This window comes from Dipodomys merriami, unplaced genomic scaffold (genome assembly GCF_024711535.1).
Source record: "Dipodomys merriami isolate MVZ:Mamm:240054 unplaced genomic scaffold, mDipMer1.0.p SCAF_400, whole genome shotgun sequence".
Lineage (NCBI taxonomy): Eukaryota > Metazoa > Chordata > Mammalia > Rodentia > Heteromyidae > Dipodomys > Dipodomys merriami.
The window spans coordinates 873,670-884,623 of NW_027205605.1; the positions used below are offsets into that span (position 1 = coordinate 873,670).

Consider the following 10,954-nt stretch of genomic DNA (forward strand, 5'->3'; position numbering starts at 1 on the left):
CTATGAGGCTCTTATGTTTAGTTAACCACCAAAAAGCCAGAAGCAGAGCTGTGGCTCAAGTGGTAGAGCACCAGCCTTGAACAGAAAAACTGACATGCACACACACAAAAATTGCCCAGTCATCATAATAATTTTAATATTATATGTGTGTATACACTTTTTTTTGTGCCAGTTCTAGGGCTCTATCACTTGAGCCATAGCTCTACTTTTGGCTTTTTTTGTGGGGGGGGAAGAATTAGTTTATTGGATAAGAGAAGAGGCTGACAGACTTTCCTGCCCAGGCTGGCTTTGAACTGTGAGCCTCAGATCTCAGCCTGTTGAGTTGCAAGAATTACAGGCTTGAGCCACCAGTGCCATCAGTATCATATCTATGTATAGTGTGTGTGTGTGTGTGTGTGTGTGTGTGTGTGTGTGTGTGTGTGTGTGTGTGTGTGTGTGTGTGTGTGTGTGTGTGTGTGTGTGTGTGTGTGTGTGTGTGTGTGTGTGTGTGTGTGTGTGTGTGTATTTGATTGGTTGTTTGGCTTGAACTCAGGGCCTAGGCACTGTCCCTGAACTTTTTTCTTTTTTTTTTTTTTTTAGTCAGTTGTGGGCCTTGAACTCTGGGGGCCTGGGCACTGTCCCTGAGCTCTTCAGCTCAAGGGGAGCGCTCTACCAGTTAAGCCACAGCACCACTTCTGGTTTTCTAGCTGTTAATTGGAGATAAGAGTCTCACAGACTTTCCTACCTGGGCTAGCTTTGAACTGCGATCATCAGATCTCAGCCTCCTTAGTAGCCAGGATTACAGGTGTGAGCCACCAGTGCCCATCTGAACTACTTTTACTCAAGGCTAGCATTCTACCATTTGAGCCACAACACCACTTCCAGCTTTTTTGTTTATGTGGTACTGAGGAAGTGAACCCAAGGCTTCATCTATGCTAGACAAACACTCTACCACTAAGCCATTCTCAGCACCTGTATATTTTTAATACACAAAGTAGTGTTAATACTTTTTGTAATCAGCTTTTATTAGTCAAAATATTTTGACCATATTTCTATGTAATGAGTTACACTTTTCTGCAACCACTTTTGAAATGACAGCATAGTTTTATATTATTGGGATATAATAAACACTGGAGTTTGAAAACCGGACGTGGTGCTGTCTCAAAGTGGTAGAGCACTAGCCTTGAGCAAAATGAGCTCAGGGACAGCAAGTTCAAGCCCCACAATCACAAAAAGCACATGAACAACAACAAATCCTGGTGAAAGTAACCTTATTACACTGTTGGGGGGAATGTAATCAATTGCAACCACTTTGGAAGGTGTTGTGTAGATTCTTCAAACAACTAAACACAGAATAACCCTATGATCTAGGGATACCACTCTTGGGCATTTACCTTTGGGTAGAAGTAAATACAGGGGATGGGAAGGTGGCTTAGTGGTAGAGTGCTTGCCTCACATGCATTAGGCCTTGGGTTCTATTCCTCAGCACCACATAAGCAGAAAAAGCTGGAAGTGGCATTGTGGCTCAAGTGGTAGAGCTAGTCTTGAGCTAAAGAGTTGAGGGGCAGTGCCAAGGCCCAAAGTTTAGGCCCCACAATCAACAAACAACACAATAACAAGTAAATAATACAGTAAAGATACTGCTTGCTAGACAGTCTGCCACCTCAACCACTTGGCTAGAACTTTCTGCTTCTTTTTGTGCTGGTTTTGGAGCTTGAACTGAGCCTGGATGCTGTCCCTGAGATTTTTTTTTTACTCAAGGCTAGTGTTTCTACTACTTGAGCCACAGCTCTGCTTCTGGATTTTTGGTGACTAATTGGACAGAAGAGCGTTGCAGACTTTCCTGCCTGTGAGCAGCTGGTGGGCATTTAGTGGCATGGTTATTTTTGAGGCAGTGTCTTGCTTTATGTCTGTTTTGGCTTTATACTGTGATTCCTTGACTGCCATCTCAAATAGAATTATAGATTTGAGCTACCTTGCCTAGCTACTTTCTGCTATTCAACCCATCTGTTATCTCTTGCCTCAGCAGGCTAAGGCTATTTATATTGCCTTTAAATATACTTGGCAGATATTACCTTTGAGGTCCCTCCTGTGCTTAGAAGGTAAAGATGGGTGAATTAAAGACAATCTCCTTGAGCTGATCCCATGGAGAAACACCAGAAATAAGGAAAGAAAGATAAATGAGTTATAATGCTATAACACTGTTTCACTCTGTCATCTTCTTTTCCTCCTTCACTCCCTCCCTTCCTTCCTTCCTTCCTTCCTTCCTTCCTTCCTTCCTTCCTTCCTTCCTTCCTTCCTTCCTTCCTCCCTTCCTCCCTTCCTCCCTTCCTTCCTTCCTTCCTTCCTCCCTTCCTTCCTTCCTTCCTTCCTTCCCTCTTTCCTTTTATCTTTCTTTTGAGACAGAGTTTTGCTATGTAGTCCTAGCTTACCTTGAACTCACAATCCTCTTGTCTTAGAATTCTTAGTGCTGGGATGAAGGCATACACCATCATTTTGCTCATTTATCCCCTATGGTGGATTTTTGAGAATTCTTATATATTCTAGAATCAAGTCCTTTATGTATATATATTGCAAACATTTATTCCCTGTCTATAATTCAGTCGTAGGGTTTGAACTCTGGGCTTGGGCGCTGTCCCTCAGCTCTTCAGCTCAAGGCTAGTACTCTCTAACTTGGGCCACAGTGCCACTTCTGATTTTCTAGTGGTTTATTCAATAAGAGTTTGACGGTGCCCCTCAGTAGATGAATGGATCGAGAAAATATGGTATATATACACAATGGAATTCTATGCCTCCATAAGAAAGAGTGATACTGCCCCATTTGTTAGGAAATGGAAAGACTTCGAAAAAATTATACTAAGTGAAGTAAGCTAGGCGCAAAGAAACATAGGTTCCATGGTTGCCCTTATTTGCAATAACTAGTATATCTGAGACAAGCAGAAAATGTCAGATAAGATGACATTAAGTGAAATGAACCTCAAGATAAGGACACAGGTGGTTTTTTTCTTTCTTGCTATCGTTTCTAACGTATTTATAAGGTACCATGTGATTTTTTTGTTGTTGCTTTGTATATCCCTCCCCCCATGGTATAACCCCTGTTTTCACTGTATTTGATGTTGGTATAATTTGGAGAGTGGAAGGGAAAAAACAAATTGCTTAAATAGGGATACAGGTTGACCCATTGCAACAATTAGATGTGCAAGACGCTATGTTGAAAAACGAATTTTAAATTTTAGGTGGGATTGGGAGGGGCGGGGATGTAGTTGTGGAGATGGGAGGGAAGGGATGGTAGGGGAAAAACCGAGGAGGCAACAATGTTTGATAAGAAATGTACTCATTACCTTGCTCATGTGATTGTAACCCCTCTGTACAGTATTTCCAAAATAAATTTAAAAAAAAAAGAGTTTTATGGACTTTCCTGCCTGGGCTAGCTTTGAACCTTGATCCTTACATCTCAGCCTCCAAGTAGCTAGGATTACAGGCATGAGCCATTGGCACCCAGCTTCATTTCACATACTTAACATTTATTTTTCTTTTTTCATGTGGTGTTAGAGATCAACTAGTGCCTCATGCATGCAAGGCAACATTACTAAGTTGTACAGTTTTCAAGAGCAATAGTGTTAATTTGATGAAGTCCAGTTTATTAGTTTGGCCTTTTGGTGCTACATCTAAGAAATGTTTGCCTAATCCAAAAAAATCCATTTTGGGGTGGGGAGGAAGATTACAATAACCATTTTTGTTATTGATGTTGAAAACAGGAATTCTTGCCCTTAAACTTTGTCCTGCCAATTCCTTATTATGCCATTCTTTTATTTTTGTAAGGATCTTTTAAAAAAAGTTCAGCATAGTGATCCAGTATGTTTATAAATATCCAGCATATTTATTTCTTTTGAATGGAAATAGCCTAGATTGCTATTCATTGAAGATGTTTTCTTTCCTTAAATTTATTTGGTAGTTTAAGCCCCCAGATCAAATATGCTAATGATATTAAGAGATGGAAACTTACTTTGACTAGGGTGTTTAGGAGCAAGGCCTTAACGAAGTGACTAGGATATGTAAGGTCTTTATAGAGTGGAGACCCCACGGTGAATCTTGGTGGATAAGCAGAGGGAGAGTAACATACATAGACAGACATGTATGTTCCTTGTTTATTGCTGTGATGTTCTACATCATGCTAGGACTCTGCTAGCAAAAGAGTTATTACCAGACAAAGACCGTAGAATTTGTAACTTCTGGACTAGGAATCAAAGGAAGCCTTTTTCTTCAAAAGGAACCTGCCAGGACTAGGAAGGTGGCTCAGTGGTAGAGTGCTTGCCTAGCATACATGAAGCCCTGGATTTGATTCCTCAGTACCACATTAAAAAAAAAGTCAAACAAAAGGAACCTGCCTCAGGTATTTTGTTACCATACTGAAAATAGACCACTATAGCTATTATGATTCTAAATTAAAATCCATATTGTCTTTTCAATTAAAAAAATAGTACAAGGGATGGGAAGGTGCTCAGTGGTAGAGTGCTTGCCTTGCATGCATGAGGTTTGATTCCTCAGCACTACATAAGCAGAAAAAGCCAAGAAGTGGCACTGTGGCTCAAATGGTGGAATGCTAGCCTTGAGCCAAAGAGCTGAGGGACAATGCCCAGGCCCAGAGTTCGGTCCCCATGACCAACAAAAAATAAAAATTAAAAATTAAAAAAATATATAAATATTAGAAGATTTCATAAAAGTGGAGTACTTAGGTAAGAGGAGGTGAATAATTCTGTTGCTCTTCTGAACAATCAAAAGGATATATAGTAAGTTGAACTTATTTTAGGTAGGTTTGAGTGAAATACCTAGAAGTGATCTCATTTGTGTGGTATGGATACTGATGGTATATTATCAACAAGCCAGTAGTTAGGATTCTAATACTAGAAAATAATAGATTTTAGGAAGTTAGAGTGGGACAGTTATGATGGGGTGCTTTGATTTTTGTCTAGATATTCTACATTTCCTCATTTCTTTACACTGTCAGTTACATCTGGTATCTGTATACAGAGCTGAGAATGAAACAGAGTGGACAGAACACATCTCCTCTGGTAAGTTTTATTCAGAACTAATAGTTAAGAATAGTAGGAAGTGGTGCTGTGGCTCAGTTGGGAAGCGCTAGCCTTGAGTTGAAGAGCCGAGGGACTGTGCCCAGGCCCAGAGTTCAAGCCCCACGACCGCAAAACAAAACAAAACAAAAACTCCCAGAATAGTAGGCTAAAATAAGCCTATATATCCATGCCAAACAGTATAAGCACTCAGCACTAGAGGCACATTTTTTTCAGGTTAATCAAAGAAAAAAACATGTTGCCACTGAATTTCTATTCTGTTGACATTACTTCCTCTTCTCCATTGCTGTACACATATTAAAAAAAGGTTTTATTATAGGAAACATAATTTAGCAGTACTGCTAATCCTGCTATTTCTGCCTGGTTTGATTCAATAAGGGAAATCTTTGGCTCCATGTCAATCTATCATTGTTACTATAGTAAAGGAAAAGATCTTGGAGAAAGCCAGGGGAGGCGCTGCATTTGTTACATTGGGATTGGCAATACAGACTTGGAAGAGGGAGAGCATTTGTTCTCCTCTGCTATATTAGTATAATCTGTGATGATGACAGTATTGGTTTGCAGAAAGTCAAAGTGGATCTAAAGAAGGTGGATCTTGGCTTCTTCAATTCACAAACAGGATTTGAGACACTGTCCAGTATTGTAATGATAAGAGAGGAGAATGCTAAGTCAGCACATCTGAACTTTTAATGTATACATGTGCATATTTTACATATTACATATTCCCCTGTTTAAGTGTAAAATTCAGTGATGTTTTTAGTAAACTTACCAAATTGTGTATTATAATCGACCCTTTTCGCCCTGGGCAACCATTATTTTACTTTTTGTTTCTATCCATCTGCCTTTCTGGACATTTCACGTAAATGCAAAAATAATATATGTGATATCTTGTATATTGTTCTTTCATGTAGTATATATAATGCTTTGAAGTTTGTACATTTTAGCATGTATGAATAATTCCTTTTTTCCTCGGCGCCAGTGGCTCATGCCTGTAATCTTAACTGCTTGGGAGGCTGAGATCTGAGGATCAAGGTTCAAAGCCAGCCCAGGCAGAAAAGTCTGTGAGAGGGGCTGGGAAGGTGGCTCAGTGGTAGAGTGCTTGCCTCGCATGCATGAGGCCCTGGGTTCAATTCCTGAGCACCGCGTAAACAGAAAAAGCCAGAAGTGGCGTTGTGGCTGAAGTGGTAGAGGGCTAACCTTGAGCTGAAGAGCTGAGGGACAGCACCCAGGCTCAGAGTTTAAGCCCCACAATGGACAAAAGAAAAGAAAAGGAAAGTCTTTGAGACGCTTATCTCCAATAAACCATTCAGAAAACTGGAAGTGGCGCTATGGCTCCAGTGGTAGAGCACTAGTCTTGAGCTGAAGAGCTGAGGGACAGTGCCCAGGCCCGGAGTTCAGGCCCCATGACCAATAACAACAACAACGAATTCCTTTTTATTGCTTAATAGTATTTCATTGCATATTAATTGAGTTTTTTGTTGTTGTTGTGTTTTTGTGTGTGTGTGTGCTTATCTTGGGACTTGAACTCAGAGCCTGGGCACTGCCTCTAAGCTTTTTTTATTCAAGGCTACCTCTCTACCCCTTGAGCTACAGCACCACTTCTGGCTTTTTCTATGATTAATTTGAGATGAGAGTCTCATGGGTTTTCCTGCCCAGGCAGGCTTCAAACTGCAGTCCTTGGATCTCAGCCTCCTGAGTAGCTAGGATTACAGTTGTGGGCCAACAGCACCTGACTTATCCTGGTTTTTGTTTTGTTTTGTTTTGTTTTGTTTTGTTTTGTTTTAATGCTTTGTTCAAAATCTTTCCTTGTAGAGTCCAAGTGGGTAGCAACAATTCTTAAGTTATTTTAGAGTTTCTGATACAAGCAGTGAATATTTGTGTTACAGTGCAATGGCTTTGAACCTAGGCCTCCTATATACTAAGCAATTACTCTACTACTAAGCTATACCACTAACCTAACAAGTAGAGTTTTACATACTCTGTTTTTTAGGATCTAAAGGTTTTATATCAAAAGAGCTTATTTGACCTTGCCCAATTAAAGCAACAATGGCATGTTATTGCTTTTCTGTTAGGTACTTGTTTTTTTGTGTTTTTTTTTTTTTTTGCCAATCCTGAGGCTTGAACTCATGCCCTGGGCACTGTCCCTGACCTTCTTTTGCTCAGGGCTACCACTTGAGCCACAGTGCCACTTCTAGCTTCTTCTGTTTATGTGGTACTGAGGAATTGAACGCTGAGCTTCATGCATGCTAAGCAAGCACCTACCACTAAGCCACATTCCCAGCCCCGAGTTGTGTATTTTATAGAGTTTCATTCCACTCAAGAGGTACAAAAATATCATTTCTTTCTGGGTCTAAAAGAAAAAAGCTAAACATCTATCAAAACTATTATCAAAAGAGGGAGGGTTACTGTATGATTTCATACTTGCCTTTTTTCTTAAGAGAATTTGTTTGCATACTCAGTAGTTATCTACCCAGTTTCCTGAGTAGCTAGAATTAGAGACATGATTGAGTAGGTAGAATTACAATCATGATGGGTACTCAAATCTTTTTTTTTTTTTTTTTTTTTTGTCGGTTGTGGGGCTTGAACTCTGGGCCTTGGCCGCTGTCCCTCAGCTCTTCAGCTCAAGGCAAGCGCTCTACCACTTGAGCTACAGCGCCACTTCCGGTTTTCTGGAGGCTTATTGGAGATAGGAGTCTCACGGTCTCTCCTGCCCGGGCTGGCTTTGAACCGCGATCCTCAGATCTCAGCCTCCTGAGTAGCTAGGATTACAGGCGTGAGCCACCAGCGCCCGGCTGGGTACTCAAATCTTACATAATTTCCTGCTCTATTTTTCAGACTCTAGTAATACAGATTAAATTCTATCATTGCCAGTGCTAAGAATCATCTCATGAATTTTATGATGAATATTGCTTGAGAAGGGAAACTGGCTCTGGAAATCTCTCTGTTCTATTGAGTGGGAAGTGGTGATCTGGGTCTGGCATTTATTGTAATATGAATAACAATGTCTTAAGATGTTTTTCACATGTATTCTTAACATAGGTGAGATTATAGTTGTCCACTTGGTGGTGTGGCCTTTATGTTGCCAAGGTAAGGTCTTTTTCTTTTCTCTCTCTCTCTCTCTCTTTTTTTGGTCATCGATCATAGTACTTGAACTCAGGGTGAGGGTGCTGTCCCTGAATTCCTTTGCTCTTGCTAGCAGCACTCTACTACTTTGAGCCACAGCTCCACTTCTGGTTTTTTGGTTAATTGGAGATAAGGGACCCAAAATAAAAAGGAAAAAAAAAAAGATGTCTGCAGATTCTAGAATATTTTTTTTCTGGGGGGTCTGGTCATGGGGCCTGAACTCTGGGCTTGGGAGCTGTCCCTCAGCTCTTCAGCTCAAGGCTAGCGCTCTACCACTTGAGCCACAGCGCCACTTCCGGCTTTTTTCTTTTTGCTTATGTGGTGCTGAGGAATCGAACCCAGGGCCTCATGCATACAAGGCAAGCGCTCTACCACTGAGCCACCTTCTCAGCCCCAAGATTCTAGAATATTTGTACTAGGTTTCTTTCTGTCCTTATTTTGAACTGAGTAAATGTTACTTGCACATTTACCACATTCATGTAATACTTGATGAGCGCATGGATGTCTTTTGCCACATACATTATTTCATTTTAGGACTAACTATCAACCACAATAAACATTTCTAAATATTTGGGAAGTAGCCATTTATGAGTATATATCTATATATGTATATATATATAGATGTTATATATATATCTATATATACATATATAGATATAGATATAGATATAAAATGAGGAATTGGTTCTGTTCTGCTTTGAAATTGTGAAGTGGTTCAGAGCTTCTCTTGTTCATCTCCAATGACTGCATAGATTCATCTGATTTCCCAGATATGTCATATGTCAACCATATGCTCAAAAAATATATAGACAGTGCCATGTCAATTCAGAACTTCCTTTAGCCGTGAGAAAGTGCTGTAGTCGAAAAAAATATAGGTGACCATTTTAGTATACCCATGGAAGTAGTGCTCATTCTGTATAAAAGGCATGTTTCTTACTTTAATGAGTATTGACTAGGAAAGTATTGACAATCTCATTTTCCTCACAACTCAAACCTTCCATTATCCTCAGAAGTAGGACCTAGACCATTCTACTTTTCCTTCTGCCATTGTACACTGTCATGTACCTAGCCATAACTTTGATAGTAGAGATCTCTCACTTAATTGCCCATGAAAGTGTTTCTGTCATCAGCAAGATAATGTTCTACAGCCTAACTATTCTGTTCTCAATCTCTCCATATAATTCCTAGATTAAAAAAATACACCAAATTTAATCTATGACTATTAAACTTCATAGAAGAGTCAGGAGGCCAATTAAACTACAGGGAATGCTATTGTCATAGCCAGAGTGAAAGAGCCAACGATCCTGGGCCTTTCTCAGTTCCTTTCCTGGATATACTTGTTGTTAGTGGTACGGGTTTTTGGTCAAAGATTAAAGCTAAGCTGCCTGCAGGGAGTGTAGCTGCTCACATTTCTGAGTATTACGTGATGGTGCCTGCCTGTTGACACTCTCTTCTGTTTTTCTTTTTCTTCTCATCACTTCTTTGTCCCATCTTCCGGAGTGCCCTTATTTGCACTCTCCCTCCATGTTTAGTGCTCTTGAGTTAAACTCCTGTCACCATAGAGATTGTTCTCTGAGCATTCTATAGCTGTTAATGTATTTTATAAATGTACAATATATAGTCTATGGTTTAGCTTAATTCTGCTGCTTTTTTTTTTTTGGCCAATCCTGGAGCTTGAATTCAGGGCTGGGGCACTGTCCCTGAGCTGCTTTTGCTCAAGGCTAGTGGTGTACCACTTGAATCACAGTGACACTTCCGGCTTCTGTGTATGTGGTTCTGAGGAACCAAACCCAGGGCTTCATGCGTGTGAGGCAAGCACTCTACCACTAGGCCACATTCCCAGCCCAACCCCAGTGCTTTTTTGATGGTATTTTTGCTCTAGGAGATCTGCCTATTGACGAAAGTAGAATGTTACTCTCCTCAAATTTTTTTGCATTAGCGTTGGTGTCTCCTTTTAGAGTTAATTATGTTTGCTGAAAAATATTTGCTGGGTGCAATGACTCAAGCCTGTAACCCTAACTACTTGACAAGCAGAGATCAGTGGTTCAAGATTACCCTGGGAAAAGATAAAAGACTACATTTTGATTAATTTGGAGAAGTGGCATGAACATTATGTCCCACGGACATAGGGAAGCAAAAAGAGGAAGATTACAATGCAGGCCAGCCTGAGCATTAAGAAGAAAACTATCTTGAAAATTACAAACCCTAAAAGGGGCTGGCTCCAGTGGCAGAGGACCTCTTTAGAAAGCATATGGCCTGCCAAGCCCTGGTGGCTCACACCTGTAATCCTAGCTAATGAGCAGGCTGAAATCTGAGGATCACGGTTCAAAGTCACCCAGGCAAGAACATTCAAAGCCAGCCTGGACAGGAACATCTGTGAGACTCTCATCTCCAATTAACCACCAGAAAACTGGAAGTGACCCTGTGGTTCAAGTAGTAGAGTGCTAGCCTTGAGCTGAAGAGCTCAGGGACAGCGCCCAGGCCCAGAGTTCAAGCTCCATTACTGGCAAAAATGAAAACAAAACAAAAAAGAAAGCATATGGCCCTAAATTCAAACCCCAGTATCACCAAAAAGTAATGAAAGAAAAAAATACTGAAAAGTATCTTTAACATATAAGTTACATTCTCTAAAATTCACCCATTTAAAGCTTACAATCTGTTGGTTTTGGAAATGTTTACAGATTGTGGAACTTTCACCACCTGAGCTTACTCGGTGTAGTACTTCTCACCTACAATTCTAGCTATTTGGGAAGGTAGAGAAC

The 10,954-nt window shown here is 40.4% G+C and overlaps 1 long non-coding RNA gene across 1 annotated transcript in view; it reads left to right on the forward strand.

Annotated features, from left to right (window-relative positions):
• The first annotated feature begins 4,818 nt into the window (after positions 1–4,818).
• The window catches only part of LOC138806583 (uncharacterized), a 54,241-nt gene continuing 48,105 nt past the window's right edge, over positions 4,819–10,954 (forward strand). The window contains exon 1 of the long non-coding RNA XR_011365930.1: positions 4,819–5,051. This is a non-coding gene — a long non-coding RNA (uncharacterized lncRNA). The remainder of the gene's footprint in view (positions 5,052–10,954) is intronic.